This window comes from Apteryx mantelli, chromosome 1 (genome assembly GCF_036417845.1).
Source record: "Apteryx mantelli isolate bAptMan1 chromosome 1, bAptMan1.hap1, whole genome shotgun sequence".
Taxonomy (NCBI): domain Eukaryota; kingdom Metazoa; phylum Chordata; class Aves; order Apterygiformes; family Apterygidae; genus Apteryx; species Apteryx mantelli.
Genome location: NC_089978.1, coordinates 129,439,464 through 129,462,193, shown reverse-complemented (window position 1 = coordinate 129,462,193; position 22,730 = coordinate 129,439,464). Strand labels below are relative to the sequence as shown.

General features: G+C 37.6%; 1 long non-coding RNA gene across 1 annotated transcript in view; it reads left to right on the top strand.

Annotated features, from left to right (window-relative positions):
- Positions 1–22,730, top strand: part of LOC106490627 (uncharacterized) — a 328,891-nt gene that overhangs the window by 64,663 nt on the left and 241,498 nt on the right. The window lies entirely within an intron of this gene.

The following is a 22,730-nucleotide window of genomic DNA, read 5'->3' as shown; positions in this document are numbered from 1 at the left end:
TTAGAAATATTTCAGGTTAAATCTTTTCAGTCTGGTTTTCTCCCTGCTGCCTTTCAGCATCCTGTGTTTTCTCTTTGCATTCCATCCCTAAAAGCCTCTTCTAGTTTAAGAAATTGTTGAAATGTTTATTTTATGACTAGTATAATATTCAAAGTTCTCCAACTTCAGGGGGGCACACTGCGCTGAAACTAATGGTATACCCAACATTTCTACCCCTGAAAGACTGGGAGAGAGATAGAGGTGAGAAAAGTGTAGCTTCTGTGCATGTATCCCATAGCTTTCGTTCAATGAAAAACTGCACTTTTTTTTTTAACATGAAAAGAATTTGAAAATGTTCATCAGGATTGACAACTCATATGAAGATTTCATCCCAGCATAATTTAAAGTACCGGTTGTATTTCTTCCACCAGCACCCCCCAGCCGCCCTGCCAAGTTGCCTGAAAATAGGGTTTGCAATGAGGGTACCTTTTAAACAAAAGGTTGCTGTATGCCACCATGGATTTCATTCCACAGATAAAAGTATAAATTCTTCTCTTTTTAACTAAAACTATGGCTTTCAGATGCAAATAAACCAGGTAGGTTAGAATAAACCAGATAGAGGTAAATAAGACAGCGGAGCTGGAACGGCTACCTTCAGCACCAAAAGCTCCACCAGCTGAGCTGGAAGATAACAGTTTGATCTTAAGTAACGGGAAGTGTTCCCTGTTTCCTTCATATTTACTGAATTGTAACTTGGTTAGGTATACAACCCTGAGGTAAAGGCAGTGCTATTATTTTCATTTCTTAGATGAGGAATTGGAGCATGGAGAGATTGCCACTTGCCAAAAGTAACAGAGGAAGTATGTGCAGAGTCTGTGAGCAAACCTACCCCTCCACAGCCTACGGCTCTGTCCTGGAGTATTGATCAGGCTTCTTTTATGACAAACTATTAGTACATATTACATGTGCCAAGCTGGACAGATCTATCACAGGCAGTTAGGAAGTTTGTTGTATTCTCCTTTCAACCTCAGAAAAAAAGAAACTGATCTTAACATCCTAAGTCTCGTCTATACTGAAGTGTGGTTATACATTAAAACACAACCTGTTTGTATGGTTGAACATGCTCTTTACTCTGTAAAGTTCTAATCTTTACAAAGTATTGAATTTCATAGGTCTTTTTTGTACCTTTAAAGAATACATTAATGCAGCTGGTACTTTGCATGTGTGCTGTTCATGTCTGTTCTACTTACATCTCCATGTATTTCCAAAGATGCTTGAGAAACATGGAAGCAGTGGCGGGGGGTGGATGGGGCTGTTACTGTGCTGTTAGGAATTCTGTTTGGATCTCTCACTTCCATTTAGAATTTATTTTCTGTTAAAATAAAATTAAACATTGTGTTAAGTGGATCCATATGCTTCTTTTGAAATTTTTTAAATTTTCCAGTGAAACTTAGTAGCCAGAAAACGGACTTACAAACAGGTGTGTGCAAATTTACCAGTGAAAATATTATTTAATTATATACAGTAATTTGTCATCAGTGGAGATTGCATTTGGTTTCAGAGTTTTTAAAGGGTTTTACCGATTTTATTAATGATTTATCAGGTTTTAGAGCAGAAACTGAAACTTTGAGAATCCTTTCAGAATGGCTAGTTGCCTTATGACCAACTTCCACTGAGATGTGGAACAACCACATTCAAGTCCTTTGTTTGAATCAGACAGCAAGGTCTTGTCCCTGGGCCTCACCTCTCTCAGGTGAAAGCCTGTATCTGTTTTATCTTCCTGATTTTTTTTTTTTTTTTTTGAAAACCTCAAGAGAACTCAGTTCTGTTCTGACGCAGAATGGGAAAAAATGAAATCATAAAGTTTCATGGCACAGGAAAAAAATTCTTTTCTGTTCGAGAAGATGCTGAAGCAATACTATTAGACTTGTATATTAAAGCAAAAAAACATTTCCTAAAATAACTGTATATAAAAAAAGAGAAAGACTCCTAGCTTCTACTACAATGCTTATGAGGAGCATACTCAAAATTCTTTTAAAATCAAAATCATTGTAAATAAGGACTTTTGTTTCCTCCCATATTAACAGTTACAAGGACCTGCTAAATAAGAGAGGAAATAACTAAGCCCTCAAGCTTACAAAAATTTCTTAAGGGGGGATCTTTATATAGAGTTCTACTGATTTCAGGTGAGATGTGTATGGGTGTAAAGTCTTAAGACACGGATCTCTTTGCAAGATTGGGACCTACTAACTTCATGGGGGACAGTGAATCTGTTCATCATACAAAGATGTCAAGTGCACATACGCTGAAAATTGGTAAAGTTTTCCCCCACTAATATATTTCAATTCTGTTACTTTCAACTATATTAAGTACAAAAAATTGCAGACAAATGCAATTTTCTTTTCAAGTGGAAGACATCTCTTTATAAGAGGTTTTCATTCATGTTAATCTGCTGCTTAAGTATTATTCAGCTTGTTAGCATTCTGTGGTCTGCAGAGGTGGCAGCACAGTTCTCTGAAAGGGAATTTTACCTGCCAGTTCACTTTCCAAAGCTTAAATCCACTGCCTTTCCACTTTGCCTTAAAGAACGTGGTAGGATGGTGCTTTTTGTTTCTCTGCAATGGTGGTTTGAGAGGAAGAGCCGTAAAGTAAGATCAGGAATGAGGTGTAATATTACTCAGTAATTTTGTGAGGGTAATTGGTTTCAGTCTGTAACGGGGGGTGCAAAATTTAGATTGTGCAGTGTTCTCTAAACCATGCTGGGCTTTATATTTAAAAGACAGCAATTGGAGCTGGGAATGTGGATTTAGTGCTAGTGCTGAAGTAGGCATAGCATGTGATCCTGGGCCAGGCCCAGGCACAACTCAGTGCCTGTTCTGCTAGGTAGTATACTGAGACGGGGCGTTAGTCTGTGAAGTCTGGACCCCTTTGAGAGCCCTTCTCTTTACACTTCCATTGGGAGAGAACACTGTTACTCAGTTTCTTAGTCTGTCTCTCCTACCAGCAGAAACAGTAAAAAATATTCAATGCATAGGAACAAAAGGGGGAACTACTACTGGAGTGTGGAGTGTTAATTTGCACCTTATGCATGTCTGTGTCAGCACTGTTAGAAAAATTATTTTCACATTAGAAACATCTAGAAAATTTCCTAGGCCAGATCCTTAGCTGATGAGAATTTGTATTGCAGTATTGAAATTAGTGATGACACATTTACATACTTTAGCACAGATCTGACTCGTATCCCCTTTTCTTTTCCAAATGTCCATTTTGTAATGACTGCAAGTAAAGGTACAGTTATGCTTCTCGGGTGACATTTATTTGATGCTAGTTAAATAGGGATTTGAAGAATTTTCCTTGAAACCATTCTCTGTACCAAAAGAAAATGAATTTGCAAAGAGGAATGAAATAATACAAAAATATCCCTTTATCTTACCAAAATAGAAGATAACCCATCTAGGTGCTGTTTGCTGCCTTTTTACTTTGCTAAGGTGTGCATATAATCCATTCAAAAATACCATTAAGAGACTAAAGGAGTTGCACAGAGAAATATTCAAAATTTGGGGACTGCAGAAGTCAAGACTGAACATTGCATTATCAAAGGGAGACTGACAACTTAAAATCATCACTTTTCTCTCTCACTGTTGTTACCCATACATAGCATTTATATAGCTGAAGAAAAAGTATGTATATTTTGTACAGTTGATAGGCTTTCAGTAGAGACACTTTGTCTTGCTGGTATATGTATTTTGCATTGCTGTATGTTGATGTCTCAATAGAAAAAGGAAAAAGCAATAAGAAAAGAGGTAAAATAAAGTTTGGGGGGAAAAAATAAAGACATGCTTGTAAAACTAAACATTCATAGAGTATCTCAAGAAAAACAGTAATACCCAGATCTTTGCCCAGCTAATTTTATAAAAATTGACTTTACTTCACATTGGTAATATATCAAATGATTTTTTGTTATGTCTTGAATGGATGTTGAGGGGGATGCTGGTGCAGGAGCTTATTAGACCTTATATTTTCTGCTTATGCTAATACTTTTGTCGTAAGTATTGAATTTTTCTTGGCTGACCCAGACTTTTTAAATAATGATTTGTCTTTGAGTTTTCTCTCTTAGAAACAAAAGTGCATTTTTGATGAAAATATATTGATCTGCTACCCAGCACTTTTTAGGTTCAGGAAAAGGAAATCTTGAATGAACTATAAAATACATAGAAGTGTTTTAATAGTAAACTTTCAGAGCTGTATTTTATCCTGTAGCATGTGGTTCAATAGATCTTGACAGCTTTTTGAAGAACTGTTACTCAGTTATACCTGGTTGTTTATGCGCTTGCTGCTATGCACTTCAGTATCTTACCAGTCCACAAGGCATCCAGAGGTGTAGCAGTGCTAGCGAATGCCTTACAGCTTGCATTTGTGTCCGCACGTAGTGTCTCGTTGGGAGGAAACCAGGAAGGAAACCAGGATGTGGGAGACAAAGAGAAGAAAGGCTGATGCATATTCAAATTTCACTTTGATATGGAATTGAGATGTTGTATTGAGTGCTTTCTTGGGAATTGTACCCAAGACTTATGGCCTGTGCCTCTCACTGCAGCTTGAACCTCTGTGGCCCAGGGGAGCCTGGCATTTTCGTCCTGACTCTGGCTCTTGGGAGTGAGCCAGCACGAAGGATAGTGTTCAACAGGGAGCTCCTGAAGCAGCATCCAGCCTTCCAGGAGGAGGAATTTGGCCCCTGCAAGACAGGTCTGCAATTGCCCCTCCTCTTCTTTCATCTAATACGAAAAGAAGAAACCTGGTCATTGGTCCTGTTGTGTTGAAGACAGTAACAGAAACAGGCATTAGCTTTGTTATGAGTTGGGGCCCCGTGCTTGCACACAGCTTCAGGGGTCCTTTCTGGCGTTCAGCTCCCTTTGCTTGGGTGCTGCTGGAAGGAGGTCCTGTCCATACCTTGCATCTGCGGTGCAGTCCGTGTGCCAGCTTTCTTCAGATATCTTCCACCTCCCTCTGTTTACCTCACCACTATCCCAAATGCAAAAGCTGGAATGATTTTTGTTAGTATTATTGACTGCGTAGTTTATTATCTTGTAGATTTTTTTGTCTGAAGGCCTGTTGTTCATGCTGGGTGGAGGTGTTTGGCTTCAGTCAGTGATATTTATCTGTCTGTGTCCACGTTTCAAGGATTTCCATGGTATTGACATTTCCATTTGAGGAATTTGAAGAATGTTCAATTACATACAGGCCATGAAACATATTTACTTCTTTTTTTTTTCTTATAGTCTGCCAACTGTTCCCTGCCAAACTTTAAAATGGGCTGCTATGTCTCTAAGATTTTTTTTTATGTATCTGCTATATTGTAATATATACACACAGTGCACATGCAAATAAAAGCTCATACCATAGCATTAGAAGACAGCACTAGATTTTATCTGGAGGATTATTGCTTGCCTGTTTTTAATTTATATAATGCTTTTGTTAATAGCAGTACCTCTTTAAAATGCCCAGTAAAATAGTGTAGCATTAATTTAAATAGAAATTCCAGTCATTTTAGATTTCTCCCCATTATAACAGGTCAGTCTTTTAACAGATGTCTCAATAACTTTGCTATTAACAGGAATATTTCATGAATTAAAATCAGGCCTCTTTGTCTCTGTCACTCATTGAAATGACCTACATATTTGGCAGATGGAGAGGACTTGCTTGTGTGTTAATACTGTTGGGGTAGGGTTTTTTCAGTTGTGTATTTTTGGAGAAGAGAGAAAGATTTAACATAAGTTAACATAGTTTATTTTTTATTAATACCATACTTCAGTTGCCCTTTACAGAAAAATTGTATTAGGCACATCTTGCCTTTTAAGCATAGAAAACATCTAGGACATTTCTCTTGGGCAGCAAACTTCTGTCTTAATGTAAACCTTTCAGTGAAGTAGTGGACAACTTTTTGCAAGCATATGGACAGATGGAGCTGAAGGAGAAGGTGGGATAATTCAGTTGCTACGGTTCTAGATGAAATCTCCTCCTTTGGGGGTGTATGTTCTTTTGCTTCGATATTTTCATTCCACTTCCTTGGCATAGTGAGACTTTCATCATTGTACTAAGGGTCTCTCACTGATATGTTGTTATGCTGGCACGTGTTTCTGTATTCTTTGAAGAATCAAAAAGGAGCTCTTGAGCTGAAAATTTCATTGACTCTCCTGATGACAGCAGAGCCTGAATCCTGGTATGAAGAGGCAAACTATAGAGAGAGATTTAGTTGTAGATTTGGTCTGTTTATCTACTGCAAAAACATTCTCTGGCGCTCTGTGCACCAGTGCAGGTAGAAATGATTGCTTATTATTTTTTTTGTAAGTTTGATTGGAATGTAACTAATTACACAAGCAAGCAGAAAAACTCCACACATAAATGTGCTGTTTGAGGAAGCAATATATCCTACAGTCATTAATCAAGAGATTAAAAAACACAGTAGGATCAAGTGAAATTACTTGAGGGATACATTTGACCTGCTATCTTCTTTTTTTCTCTGTGTATACTAAAGGCCTAAGACAAGGAGATACTAAATTTCTGCAATTTCCATCGACTTTGTGAGAGCTGCAAGTGCTTGACATTTCTGCAGATCAGGCTCTTTGAAGTGTGTCAGTACTGTCTGATCAAATGTAATGACATTTGTCCAACAAATTCCCCGAATAGCAAAATTGGTAGTTACAGCCACTACAATGGTATTTTATTGCTGAAGATTCTCCTTGTTCGCAAGTAAGTTTAACGTGTTCTACCCAGGGAGAGCAGTGAACGGGTCAGTCTGCAGCCAGGGCTGCTTTCCCAGTGATCTCTCAAACCATAAGGGTATTCGAGAGACTGGAGAAACAAATCAGGAAAGGTGTTGCATTATCCTAAACTTGGCCTTTGCAGAATTCCCTACTGTTCCCCCCAACCCCCAATCTCTAGGACTTTGAGTGGGGATGTAGGTGAAATGGTTATGTAATACTACTAATAATGATGTAACAAATTACAACTGTTAACTAAATTAGTTGTTTATGTTCATATGAATAAATGCTGGCAAAGGACTTGGTTTGCCTCTTGGAATCTGAGAAGGTCTTTTTATGCGTAACTTAATTCAAATAGAATCTGACGTCCTGCTGAAGGCCTAGTTCATTTTAACTCTTCAGGACTTCTTGTTTGAACGGGCTTCCAGTGACAGAGGAACTGCCCTTGTCCCATTTGGCCTGCTTTTCTGTGTGCTTCATAGCTGTGTACTGTCAGGGGAAAAAGACTGAAACGAGCATACACCTTTCCAAAGGAAAATTATAATTGTTGTGGTAAAAACATTAAATCATTGGGTTAATCATTATCTTGCTGAGTATCACTGTCATCTCCTAAATGAGAAAGGAGCTTTTTGATTTATTAGAGGTTTTCCTGTAACACGGATTAAAGACATAATCCCATAGAACACCACTGGATGTTTATTATTTATTTATTTAAGTAAAAAAAAAAAGTAATGATACCCTTTTAGCATTATCTTTTAACTCTTTTTCTCCTTGCATGAAGTATGACTAGGAGGAGTGAGAAGGACACTTAGGCAGAGACACCAGGGGAAAGGATGTGGTACATCCTGCACCCATTAACACTATCAATTAGCACCATTTATCTTGAAATTTATCCAGCTTGGAACACAAAGTATGTACGTCAGGGTTTGGGCCAGACAGAAACATAGCAAGATGATGGTATTTGTGGAGATGCTAGCCAACGTGGGGGAGAGAGCAAAGGCGTACAGCAGTTCTATAAAGAGCTGCTTTTTTTGTGTGTGTGAAAATTTGATTATACGATGATTCTTTCAACATAAACACAATTCTCTAAGGACTTATTAATGCTTCAGTAGCATAGTGGAAAGACGCTAGTGCAGTCCACTTTAATAGCGTTCTGGCTTGAACCCCAATACATAATGTTCTAGTAATAGTTTATGGGTGACTGCAGTAAATTGGTAGCAAGTGTTTTCCATTTTTTGGCTCTTCTTATCAGATCTGCTGGTGGAACATTTTGTTCTGAGAATATTGCAAAGGCAATTGATCTGCTTTGGATGTGTGCTCAAGAGTCCTGTGTCTTTTAAAATATATGTATATATGAGCTTTTTCACTGTGTTCTGAGTTGTACAGTTCAAAGCTGGGGGCCAGTAAAATGTTACAGGGGATCTGAGCAGTTGGTTAAACCCAGCAGGACTCCACCTACCCTAATTAATGTTCTGTGAGTCCTGCCAAAAAGGCACAGTTTTCCTCCCCCCCTACTACTTCCCCTCCCAATGCTTTCATTGTTCTAGTCTTTTCATACAACAGTGGAAAATTTGTTCTCATCCATGATGGAATAAAGATTGTTCACACGGGTTCATTTTAAACCCAAAAGGCTTTTTGAAATAGAAGAAAACCTGGAGTATTTTGCATTTAGTAGTGAAGGAAAGAAGCACTTTTGATTAGAGAATGGGCCTGATATGGTCACCTTTGATTTCTATTGGATTTTGAGCTGAACTGAACTGTAATTATGGAACGAGATTCCATGGCCTCTATTATGCAGGAGCTGTCCCTCTTGGTCTTCAAATCAATTAATTCACAGCTCCAGATCATCTCTATAGTGAGCCTAATTGAAACATCCTGCTCTCATCCCCACTCCCACAACTAGAAGAAAGGGTTTGGTAGCTGAACCCCAATCAGGAATATCTAGCTGGTTTCTGTCTATACAAGGCCAAACAAAAACTGCCAGCCCAGCTGCCCCTGGACTGATGATAAATAAATCAAGGATACAGAATATTGGAGAGTAAGCAAACATGAGCCATTATCCAGTGAGTTGTGCCACTGAACATCCAGCGCTCACTCCTAGCTCTATTTCATTTCCTCAGACGGCTAGCATGCTGGCTCTTTGCACAGTCATCCAAAATAGTTTGTAGATTAGATTCAAAATGAAAATGGGTACACCTCTCTAAGATAACATTAAACACATGTAAAACTAAAGAACAGCTGAGTACCTCCTTCATTCCTTTAATCTTCTGCATGTACTGGAACATTTGTTTTATATAAAGGTTATATTACAAAAATACTGGACTTGGGCAAAAACGATATCTTAAAGAATGTAAATTTAAGTCTGGAGATCTCTAAAGCACAGAGTAGATAGATACTCAAGAAATATTTAAAGTAACAGAATGTGGACTTTGCCCAGTTGATGTTAAAGTATCCCAAATGACAGCAGGGGAGTCAGTTTGGTTGTCATATAAAGCTGTACAGAGAGTTGGAGATGAACAGTAAGTACTGAAAATCTGGCCCTGAGACAATAAATGGAAGTGCTAAGTGGATGAGAGTGAGAAATGAAGGAAGTTAGAAACAGAGAAGTGCAAAATAAGGGTTGTCATACCAGAACCACTTTTAATGGTTTTTATACTGTCATAAGCCTAATAAATGTGAATATTTCTTCTCTGATACATACTAACTATATTATGAAGGCATGTAATGGACTCATAGGAGAGGAGCATCCTAATAAAAGGGTATACGACTTGAACTCTGACCAAAGTGATTCAATGCTAGCTTTAGGCAGTTCCCATCCTGTGAGTCTGCTCTACTTCCACTGTCTGCTGTGAACTGGGATCTTTTTCTGTTGTTTTCTTAGTTAGAAGAATTCCTAAGATCATGCTATCAACTACTTGGGAGCACTGCTCTAAAGCAGTTTGATTTTTTTACTTTCCAGGGGGGTTGGGGTGGAAAAGTTCAGATACAGTTCTGGGAATCTGTTGCATATTGAATTCATGTGAGATCTGCAGTTTTCCATCTTTCACCCTGCATAAAGGAGGACAGTCTTCAAGAACGGCTGCTAACACTGCACCCAGCTTTCTGTTTCGCTCTGCAAACAAATACGTCCCATTTCCTGGTAGGGATTCTGGGCAGTGTTGTCCAGTAGGTAATTTCCTGTAGTAAACATTACAATAATTAGAGCTACTGTTCCAGAGCACTGCACGTTCGGTGTTTTTTATTACAGCATCACAGAAATCGTGCGAGAAACAGCCACAGTCAGGGGTGGCTATTATTAATTTCAACTTTATTAAGGCAAATATACAATGTGAAAAATACAGAAGCTAGACAGTCATGTATTTGTAATCATTTACATCATTAACATGCCCTTAAAATATATGTACAAGCATGCAACTCTGGCTGTACAAGACAGAAGTGGAAGAAGGTAATCTAGCAAGAAAGGTTAAACCCCATTTCCTAAAACAACTCTGCTTTCTTGTGCTTCTCATATCTGTGAAGTAGTTACTTTATCTGTTTTTATGAAGGAACAGGTTTTTGGGTATGGGTATAGGGAAATATTCACATTACAGACAATCAGTAAGGTCTTCTGTAATACATTAATACAAAAATGGGCATAATATTTAAATTAGAAAAAAAAATCAGAACTGTGGTGAGGTTGAGAATGCCCAGTGAGAAGCCCTGCAAGGAGACTTGGTGAGATTTGGTTCAAATTATCTGCCCTGGCTTATAGAGGGCAATATTTTTCTTGAATTTTTTCGATAGAGAGGTCATAAGCAGCGAATTAGAGGGAGAATGTTCTATAGAAAAATGAAAGGGTGCAGGAAGAAATTCTTGAGGTGTATTCCTTTAAAGTTTACTGTATTTCTTCATTGTATAAAGTGGTCTCCTTATAAAGCTGCTATCGTATGTTTGGAATAAACAGGAGAGTGCTATATTTCACTGTAATGTCTGTCTATAGAAAGTGCTGGCTCTCAGATCATCTGTTTACATTTTTTTGAAAAAGCTGCCATCTGTTACATCAAACTTGTTAGTATAGGTCTACAGGATACGATAACATTAATGCTTTAAGTATCCAAATGAAATGTCAGTCCAGTTGCATATAGAGTTCAGATGTGGCAGTGTCCTGAATCCACCTCGCCTACTAACAGGCATTTAATAATCCGTTTAAGTATCTATAGATGTCTGTGAGGGTCTGTGAGGGCCCAGATGTACAAATGCAGTTACAACATCAAATCCTCACAAAAGCTTTTCCACCACGCTAGCATGACCACATAAAATTGTGGCCTCGTTTTTTTTGGCTCTGCAGTTACAGCACAGTCAAGACCTATTTAAATAGAAAATAGGCTTGCTGAGGGAAATCGCTCAGCTTCATGCTGTTCCCAGTGAAGTTAAAGGCAAAGTGCTCACATAAATAGGGTTATACCTTACTCCCATCTATACTTTGCCGCTCATTTGAAAAAAAATCCCAAACTTTATGGTGTGTTTGTTTCTTTTTTGTTACGTTTTGCTTTGCTTCAGTTTGATATATACTGAGTCCTTGATATTTTTATTTCTTGTATGAGCTACTATAATTTATTCTTATAGTGGCCATCTGACTAGAATGAAGATGTATGCCCCTGTTTTGATCCTTGTAATGATGGAGGGTGAAATGCAAGTTTGTTATATTACCTTTCTTGTTTCTACTCTTTTGTATCCATGGTTTTTTAATTTACATTGCATTGTGAATGAAAACCCTTATCTTCTGTTATGTTTTTTTCCTGCCACTCAAATTTTGCATCAACACAAAAGGTTTCTTCTTTACTTCGTGTTCAGTATTTGGTCACGTTCATTATGAGGTGTATCTAGCATACACAGATCACAAATTATACATAAAATATCATTTCTCACTGCTTTTTCCTTGATATCTTATTATTAAGGGCTATTTTTTAGTAGATAGAAACCCAGTCTGCATTCAAACTGCATTCAGATGAGCTTTGCACATCTAATCATATCTATTTTTATTCCCAAATGCTAGGTGATCAACAGTAATTTCAAATACAATGTTTATAAATCATATTACTCATAAACACAATGGAACTGGCTAAATAGGATCATGCAGAGGGTTAATAGTCCAATAATAATTAAAATAATCCTCTTCAATTCAGTAATAACTTTGGCCACTTGCCTTCATCCTTCCCACAACACCACCCTTACTACTACTGAAAAAAAAAAGGTTGGACCTTCTAACATACCTGGAACTTTACTGAGATTTGGGGGCATTGGCAATCTGAAGTTCATGAGTTAAGCTTTTTTTCTCAGGCAGCATCCTGCTGTTAACTCCCAACTTTTTTTCTTGGTGGAGCGCCATGTAACTGGAAAGTGCTGCCTGCGATATCACGCTGAGGGTTATGTCAGCATATGTATTGGATGGAGTCTGCTAAACAGCATTATCTAATGTCATAGGGGGTTATATAGAGAAAGTCAGTATTGTAAAGACTGAATTCTTCTGATCACCTTCAAGTTTGAATGGTTGTGATACCTGCTTGATGTATGATTTTGATCGTGATAGTGGCTTATGCAAATATAGATACACAGTTGAGTGTGCAAGAGAGACTTTAAAAATACAGGATTTTTTTCATTTAAAAAAGAAGAAGATGTAATATCACTAATTCAGAAACAGTAATGTAATCATCTAAGCACAAGACAGGGAGTTAGGAAGCCTTTTTCTCTTCTGTTCTTTATCTCACCCCGAGTCATTTTTGAGATTCATTTTTCTCACTTGTAAAGTAGGAATCATGCCAGTGAGATTTGTGATGGAAAGTGTTGGGGGCACCAGTTATTAATGTTGAAGTAAGATACAGTCTTCAACTTATAGTGTTGTTGTTTTTTTGTTTTTTTTTTTTTTTTTTGGGGGGGGGGGTAGGTGACTAGGCCTGGAAACAAAATTGCTCTGTGCTAAAATGGGATTTAATATAAAAAGTCTCATTTTTTGTAACATATTTCACCTTGACTATTGGTAAAATAATTGGCCTCTGTAAATAAGTGATAAGTAAACAGTCAAGCAATTTTTTTGCTGGTACATACCGTAATTCTCATTTTAAAAATTACCTAATAAAGATTCTCTTTTAAATAGAGTTATTTGGGTACATCAGGGGCATGCCGTACTAAAAAAGAGAGGAAAAAAAACCACACTTCTGCCATTTGAAAAAGGCCATGTAGCCTCTGAGCACATTTACTCCATACTAAATAATAGATGTTATTCTCAGAGAAATATGATATGGTCTGTATGCTTCTTTGAAAACTGTTTTGTTTTGTTTGAATACTTCACCCACTCACTCTACCTGTCCTCAGAACAACAAACAGATTTGGCTAATATGTGTTGTAAGTAAATTTTAGGAGTGTAATATAAATTATTAATTTAATAAAGTTAATATTTAAATAACTTTTCAATCATTAACAAAAGCAGAAAGTTCAGGGTTCAGGGAAGATTTTTTTTCTTCCCCTTAAAAATAAACATTAACAACATTAACATTAACAAATCAGTCTAATTCCTATGCATGATGTAGGTTGGTCTGGTTTAGATAGTTCACTTATGGTTGTAGATGGAGATGAAGATATTACTCTGGCAAAATATTAAGATTACTTTCATGCCATTCAAAAAAATTGTAGAAAAGGTTCATTGGCAACTTTATTCCTGAAGTGAGAATTATTAGCAGGTCCATTGGTAAGAAAGACACCTTTTTAGGTAAGCATATAACATACATTTATTGTCACCAAGATTTTGGACTGATTTTAACAGGCCATGTGTGAGCCTATGGAGCATCCTGCAGTCATTTTATCTGGGTTCTTATAAAGTACTCGTCACCAAGTTGTGAGAGCTTTTCCGTTTGTACTCTCATCCTCTCCCCAGGAGAAGGAGGAGAGGCAACTGGATGTTGTTTAGATATTTGTTGAGCATAGCTCTCCCTGGAAAAGGCAGATCAAAGAAGTAAAGAATGTGGTAAGATTTGCAGTGCAACTTTATTCGCAAGAGAGTCCATTCCACTACTTTGGCCCTGGGAGACCTCTCCGTTCTTTAATATACGAGCCTGTCAGCTGTTCCTCACTGCAGTGGTTTCTGGTGGCAGGAGAATGCAGTTGGAGTCCTGCTCCTTAATGTCCCTCTCTATTCTCTTCCCTCAGCCATGAAACAGCAAGAGGAGGTCTTTAACTACTGCATGAGGTATTGATTCCTCTCTGCTGATAACATAACCGTTTATAACAGTGATACAAATAGTGGTTCGGGAACTATTAGCATATAGCTTTCACTTTAAACAGAGCAACTTGCTAAAACTGAGAAGCATGAGCCTGATAATGGTGTTTCTAGCAGCTGCCTCAATGGTAACTGCTGGGCTTGTGGCAAGTATATAAGATTCAGGTTTGTTCACTACACAGCTGTGTTCTGTTGCAAAGCAGGATCTGAGTGCTTTTACACGTAGGTAACTGGTGCTTTTTGCCAGGAACTGAAAGAAAAGGAGAGGTTTGCACTTGCAAAATCTGAGTCTTTTGAGGTACTGTTGTAGTTTTCTCATCCCCTTTCAGACTCAGAAAGTGATTCCATCATGGGATTCCTTTGGTACCCTGTGGTGGGGTTTTTTTTGTTGTTGTTGGGTTTTTTTTAGGAATCCCTTCCCATATTTTATTTGCTAAAACCACTGGAATGTGTTACTTATCTTTGTATGGATGTCATGGAAGCTGTTAGCCTAAGTAATTTGTTTGTTGGAGGTACTATATATCTCATTTCTGCTGTCCATTTTAGTATTGCAAGAGAATAATTTTGTGTTAACTGGTTTTCATTTTGGAAGGGATATTTGAAATATTACTTCACAGTTAGTTCAGAGCTTCAAGACCATATCATGCAGTGAAGTATAAGATTTTTCTGATGTGCAAGTTTGTATAGAAAAGTCAAGCATTTTTGGACCCCTACAAACATCTGATGTGTTTCCAGAGACAATGATACAAGCATTTCTGTAGTTTAAAAGTTATTTCACATACAGTGAGATTCATTTTTACTGGGATTCATAGGTATTTCCTTTTCTGAGTAGTAGAACTTGTGATCAGTGTTTGATAGCCGACTTTCATCACTTTTCTTTGAAAATTCTCATTTTTATGTGAGTTGATTTTATAGCCATTATTTGTATGGTGACAGCATCTTGAGTATTCCTGCTGTGATTGCACTGTGTGCTAACTGCTGCACAAATCTTAGCCAGACCTTACAACTTAATGCCATTTGTTTGGCCTGTCAGTAGCTCAAGCAATGGCGGCCAACATTTAGACTTAAGAAACTCAGTTCTGTTTGTCCAGTTTGTCAGTAGACGAGTTGGTCAAGCCATGTGCACTGAACTTTTAGCGCGTGTGTGCTGTTGTAACTAATCAGCACATATAGACCTCAGCAAATCACTGTTTTGCCTTTTAGAAAAGATATCAAGGAAACGCTTAAGAGATTTACATTGTGGTAAGATGGGGTATATATAGGAGATATGGAAAGAGGGAGGACTGTTGTTGGGGATAGGAAGGTGAAGTAAGTGCAGTATGGAAGGGATATGGTCCAAGGCAGCTGAAGGGTTTATGATGGGGATGAGTGAGAGTGGTTGCATTTTGTTTCATAAAAAATTTCAGTGTTGTGACATCTTGTTCAAGCTGGGGACCTGTAGATTATATTCCCAAAGAAGAGTTAGGTTAAAAATAAAGCATGAGGTACCAACAGAACAAACGTGTGAACACTGAGAGGAGGAAGAGTTTGTGAGGATCACAGAGTGATTACTGTAGGCTAGCTGTGGCAAAGGTCTTAACTACTGTTGCTTGGAACAAGCCCAAGCATTTGGTTACAAATGTAATGTATGCACCAAAAAAACAAGCAGAAGTAAAGCCTTTCTGAACAGGCACCACTGGAAATGTTGATGAAAGAGATGAAGAAGAAGAGTATGTCCAGCGGAGCATAGTCAAATGGTAATAGAGCAGGAAGATCCTGCCAGTGATAGCTCTTCTTCCGTTGCGGTGGAATTCATCTCACTCACTGTAGTCATCTAAACATTAGGCATTTTGTCTAAGCATCTACCTCTATAGACAAAGGAAAGGGAGAGGCTTCTCTGGTGAGTGACTTGGCCACTTCTCTGCTGACAGAAGGAATCACCCTCTGGGTGTGCCTGCCTCTTCCCACTGGTGATAGAAGATGCCTAGACAAGAGAGTCTTTTTGATGGCCGGAGTCAGGTGAGATGAATTCACCCTTAATGCCTTCATGTTTTTCATTTTATCACTTGCAAAATGAAGATAATCTATTTCTATTTGTTTTTGCTTCATTCAAAGTATACAGTTCTTTGAGATTTGTGATGCTAGATATAAGCAAATGAAAAATAGTATGATGTTTGGAATTGCTAAGCTAATGGGGCAGGTACAATACTTGGCTTTTTGGAGTGGCCTTTATATTAATTAATAGAGAGGAGGGAAGGCTTTATTGTTAAAGCAGTGGAGTGTAGCTTGAGATAAAAGCACTGTACTATCACAGTCTTCCTGAGTAACCTCAGGCAAGTAGCTCCAACCTGTGTGTCTTGGCTCCTCTGCACTCTTTGCCTGTCTTGTCTGGAAAGTTCTTTGCGGGGATGACTCTCTCCCAGTCCGTGCCATAGCAGTGCCTAATATATTGATGTCACTGGAAACTCTAAGCTGTGCTATAATGTGAATAATTTATTACCTGAAAACATAGTTTTGCACATATTTCAGAAACTTTATTTAGCTTCATTTAACATAAGAGGAAAAAAACCTGAATAATCCATTAACCTGTATTACGGGAAAGAAATTAAGGTCATTCTGCACAAGTTTGAGGAAAATGTAGGTGAAAGTTATATGGGTAGGTCAATAAATACAAATATATAATAATAAACGTTAGTAGAAAAATATCCAATGGATCACATGTTTTGAGGGGTAACAGGAAACAGTATTTGCAGTAAAGTGTTCTTAATTAAGAATCTCCAGTGCATAACATTAATGTGTTGAATTCATCCTTGAATCTGATTGATTTTGGTAAGATTATACCAAAGATTAGTTTGATTCAAAAAATATCCGTTCACTTTTTGCTGTGAATTTTTAGCTGAAAATATAGAGTCCCTTTTGGATTGTTTCCTTCTGCACAAACTTCATATTTGTTCAACAAAATATGAGGCATTCTGGTGATGGACTTGCATACTAGCTTGCAATAAAGCTCCCAACCTGCTTTTGGTCTGAATACTGTGTATGGATGTATCTTAGTTAAGATTTTACTGAATCAATTGTCCTCATATCCTTAAAGCAGGATGAATGTTAGAACTAAAAATGTCTTACTGATCTGAATATCTAAGTCTTCATATTGATTAATACAATAGTTATTTTTGTAAGAATATTAATTTTTAATTAGACCCATTCTTGTTACTCGGTTTCTATGTACTGATTTTTATGTATTAATCATTTTAAAAAATAAATACTGTGGCTATAATGAATGATAAAAATAATGGGAAAAAATAAAGGAATAATTCATGGCATGGTCTGAGCTGTGTTGTGGGTGTCATATTCAGTACTATTTCGAGTGTGTACATTACTTATAGTTCCCCTTATATTTAGACTAGAGAAACCTATTGCAGCATGAAGGAACTGTTTTGTGTCCAGAAGTCATTGCAAAGTGGCAAATATTGAAATTTTAATGTCCCCCACTGAATATAACTGGGAAAAGATACATTTTCAAAGAGGTTTAGTAGATTGTTTTTATGTTTTTTTTTTCCTAGAAGAAATGTGAACTGAAATTCTCTATTGTGAGTCGTTTTAGGATATGCCATGTAAGTATTGTACATGCATTGGAATAATTTTGAAAAATTCAATAAAGTACTCGGAGAATAAAAAGAATGTGAAATAGGCTCAATTTTATTTTGTTTTTGTTTTCCAAAATAAAAACGGTTCTGAATGCCACTTGACAAAACATCCACTGATGTATCTCAGAAAAGCTTTGGGACTGATATTTTGTCAGGGATTGTGATAAACAGTAAGGGTCCTTTGTATAAATACTGGAAATGCTTCACCAGTGAAAAAAATGCTTTTGCTGTGATTATATACTTTTGCAGAAAACAAGACTGCTATTTGCTAAAGCCTTAGCTACATCATTGTAAAAGGATTTATAAATATATTGACAAATTACAGTGTTAGAAATACAAAAAGATAAAGCATATTGATTGCTAACAAGATTCCTTGACTCTTGATAGAGTTTTCCTTTTTCACTGGGGTATTGTGGGCTTCACCTGGAGACAACTTGCCCTCGAATGTTATCATCCTTCCTTCACAATGATATATTCACCTGTCATCAGAGGATCTCAGAAACACATGTTTTTGATGAATGCAAATGATTCACTTGTTAGAGATCAAGGGCTAGGGTTAGGGTTGAGGTAAAGGCCTTTTTTCCCCCCACAGGAAAAGTTCCTATTCATATTTGTTCAAGGGTATGTAGCAAAGAAAGCTGCCTGTGTCCAATGTGGCTCAAATAACTCTAAAGTTGAGAAGGATCCAAAGTTAAGAAGGATCAAGACATTAGGCTAAATCTATTCTTCATGTAATTCCAAGGGAGTAAGAGTTGCATCAGGGCTGCATTTGACTCTTTTCACTTAGGCCTAATTCAGATGAGACTGAAGAACTTTCCCTTACATGGTCCTTAGAAATGCTTGTTGTTGTATCTTTGATTCACTTGTTAAGTTGGAAGACAGTGAAAAAGAGTGTACTTTCCTCATCGTTAAGGGGTAAAGACAAACAAAAATTCCTTTCCAGTGATAATTTCTGAGCATCAGTACATCCAAAATAGCTATAGCTAAATATTTGGAATCCTTACCCAGAACTTCTTTCTGACTATTCTGCAAAAATCTGCTTCTGTGTCAGCTGAGTTATCCTTCTGGAATGATCTGCTGCCTATGCACAGGGAATCTTGCACGGGGGTTTTCAACTAACATTGTTTGAAAACACCCTAGAAAGGCTGCATAATTCATGAAGACAGAGCTAGCTTAACTGCCTAGTGAAAAATGTCCTGAAAATGTTCGTAAACTCAAACACACATCCTACATTCTCTTTCTCGATCTGGTAAAATATAAAAGGTTTGGGGGAGATTTTCTATATGCTTTGTTACAGTTGTTGTATGCTGTGAGATTTCAGCAATTAAGAAATTCCTTTTCTCCTTTAGCTGGGCAACTTCTAAGGCTTACAGAGGAAGATTTGAAATCAAAAGTTAAAGGAGGGATGGGAGTTGCCCGTGTACTCCTAATTCTGCGGCTTTGGTCTAGGCGTAAGTGAGCCCTTAACTCCATCATCAGATACTTTTTTTGTTTGTTTTTTCTTCAATTGTCTTCTGTTTATCCTTATTTTCTATAGCCTTAGGTATACTTAGAAATACATGCATTACTTATACACTGTTCTCTATGTGTCAGACAGAATTTGTAAGTCATTTATGTGAGCACTACACAGTAAACCATTTTCACACAATATACTAAATATTAAACATACAGCATAACGTGCTAATAAAATGTTGCTAACATAAGTAGGCCACCTAAATTAGAGGCTAAGCCAGCTCTGTGATTAACTGTCTCATCTCCTGAATTGCACCTTTGGAAGGCTTTGGTAGGTAAAGAAGGTATTGTACATAAATATTGATAAAATTATTAAAATCTAAAGACAGAAAAAAATAAATGATATTATACCATTGTAACAATTAAGAGTAGGTGAATAATGAATAATAATAAGTCACATGCTGTATTTCTACAGGTTTATAGAATTGCTGAGGGAGTAGTAGTATATGACCCCCTTGTTAAATATTACTGAAATGCTCTTATGAAAACTTCTGGTTGTGTGTTAAAGCTTTAGAATAGACTTTTAGCAGCATGTCTCACTGAGCAGCTTCTATGTAATGCATATATCTTTATTGATTTGGGGCTTCAAAGGCAATACCATAGAATCACCCCCAAAGAAAGGCTGGCTAAGAAAGGTCGTCTGAGATTCGCAACCACATTTCTTCAGTCATCGTGATTTAGCATTTTTCTAGATGCTAATGACTGTGTGGTGGCCTGAGGTTCCTGGGAAGGAGACCATGTTGCTTTACACTACTCAATGCTGAAGACCTCAAAGGGTATACTCTGAATTCATCGAGGACAGAACTGTCACTGTTTTATCACATCTTTAGGAAGCAACATGGATCTTCCCTCATTTTCCATACGTATTTTGAACATATCTGTAGAAAAGACTGTGTCGGATCCACAGTGAGCTAGGCAAAATAATATACAGGAAAAAGGAAAAATATACAGATGGACTCGGCTGGAGGTCAGGCCTCAAGCAGTACCTTGTAAGGTACTTCATCGGGGCACGTGACAGTGACTTTTTTTGTTTGAAGCGCAGAAGGGTTTACTTTCGCAGGATGGCTTTATTCAAGAAAGAAAATAGGACTGTACCTGAGACTATTTTTTCCTTCATTGTAGAACTTTTTGCTGGAACCTTCACCAGCTTCCCTCTTAATCGAGCTCCTTTCAAGCACATTCACAGAAACAGGAGAAGGTGCGTATGCCTCACAGGCATCTCATTTTCGCTCAGTTATAAGTCAGAAACAGCCAGCTCATTCACTAGTGAATTCTTGAATACAGGATCTTTATACTAAAGGTTTTATTTCTCTATTTAAAATTCCAACAGGGTTCAGTTACAGGATGGTATTTTGGGGTTAGTAAGAAGCGTGTAATCCTCAAAACAACCTCGCCTCCAAAAACAAAGTCCACACAACCTGTAAAAAAATACTGTTTTGTGTCCTAAAATAAAGCATGTATTTCATGCTCTAAAAGTCTGAGGTTTGTAGCTGAAAAAGATTAAGTAAATAATTCAGAATTTGTTGTGTTTACTTGTTAATAATTAAGCAGGTTAGTCTGTGTACTTTTTATAGACATTGAGCTTTATTTATTTATTTTTATTTACTTGGCTCATGTCCTGATTTTCAAGTTTGAAGAAGTTGCTGCCAAGGGAGAGCGTATAAGAGAAAAGGCTTCAAGGAGTTGAACGTTGTGCAGTACCCAAGAGCTGTAGGGGAACATGGTCTCTGGAGAGCAGGGAGAATTGTCTTCTCTCTCTTCACCTCCACTTTCCCCCACACTAGTCTCTGTAGCGCTTTGAGGGAATTAATTTTTAAAGGTGATAACGATTTTCAGGACAAGAGCAGCACCTTCGTTACTTTGTGATGCCCGTGACTAGCAATAGTGGAGCCTGTGTTTGTTACAGAGTGACATTTGGTTGATCTCAGTCAAAAGAAAAGTTTTAGCCTTGTTCTATTTCAGAAATAGGATGGAAGTTTGAAGGGAAAAAATAAGGTAACAGGCACATTGTATCCCTGTTTCCTTGTAATGCAAATTACATTCTGGTGAAAGGTTCAAAGCTGACAGCTCTAAATCCTTGTCATTGGCATAGGTGCAGGGAAACCAACGGCAGGGTGAATTTCTCGCGCAAATACGCTCAGAACTGTTTGCTGCGAGACTGCATCCTGTGAGAGGTGGTGGTTTGGTCCGGGTGGATCAGTCAGTGCATCTTGGCTTTCAGTGGTCATGAACAGGCCAATAGTCCCAATTTCCCATTGATTCTGAATATGTGTCTCTTGAGAAAGAGTATGATTAGCAGCAAAATGATTTTATGTTGTCCATCCAGTATTTTTCAGTTGCTGTTTACATAGGCTAGGCCTAAACAGAGACTGAATCAGAAAGTGAGAAAGAGATTTGGGTTTGGGTTCCCCTTCCCACCAGGCAATGATCCACCTCACTGTTAATCATGTTCCCTCCTTGGCTTGAGAAAAGTCATTGCCTAATTTTTTGGATGTTTGAACTGTTCCTTTGGTCTTGGCAGAGTAAGATATCATTTGATATTTTCGCTCAGCTTTCCCAAAGGTGAGAGAGAGTACAGGCTAGTGAGAAAAGTCAGCTGAAATGATTGGCATTAAAAGACAAAAGCTGCTGAAATGTGAGAGTGATCTTTGGACTGTATATTAAAAATCAAAGATTTAAAAAGACTGTTTATGTGAGAATTAATAGGCTGATTTTGTTGACAGTTGAAGTCTTCATCTGTTACCATGGCATGTTTTAATTCACTCTCTGCATTGGTATTTCCTTCTGAAGAAATATACATGCTAGTTGCTAGTACCTCTAATATTAAAAATGCCTTTTGTCTCTCATGTTCCAGGCAATGTTGTCTGTTTAATTAAAGTTACAGTACATAAAGTTAACAGGAGGTAAACCTGGTAGATAGTTTTACAGATGTTTGTTTCCCAGCTTTCCTGTTTCCATCATGCAATTGTTGCCTTTAAAAGTGCTTTTGTTTTTGGTCTAGACAGTTAACACAGGTCTCATGTAGATAAACACAAATAGCCCTTTTCAAATAGGATGTAGAAGTGCACAGGGAGCTTAAATTGTTCTGTCACAAACATCTTCACGTGCTAAGAATGGACTTCTAACACTGAGTATTGTTTCTTTAAAATTTTTCTGTAAACATATGAAGCTTTCTTTTCTGCAAACAAACCAATTCACATCCAGTAGTTCATCATCTTATCCTCACAGATAGGTCAATGGTCTGTCTTTGGCATTCTTCTTGTAAAAATTCACCAGTCTATCTTTATTATGGTAATTTAACACTAGTCATTTGATTCCCCCCTCCCCCCTGACAGATGAGCTTGACTCTTGAACCAATGAATTAAAGAGATCTCAAGTCTAGATCTCATGGACAGATGTCCAAATCTCAAAAAATATCACTACAGTCAGTAGCAATTGGTCTGTGGTTGTATGTCCAGTGAAAGAGGCTGAACCGGCCACAGAACCTGAACTACGTTATGCTGCAACCACTCAGCCGGGTCTTTCAGTTCAAGGCTGCGGCACAGTGGTGAGCCTATGTGAGTAAATTTGTTCTGCTGCTAGAAGTACTGTCTGGAAATGAGA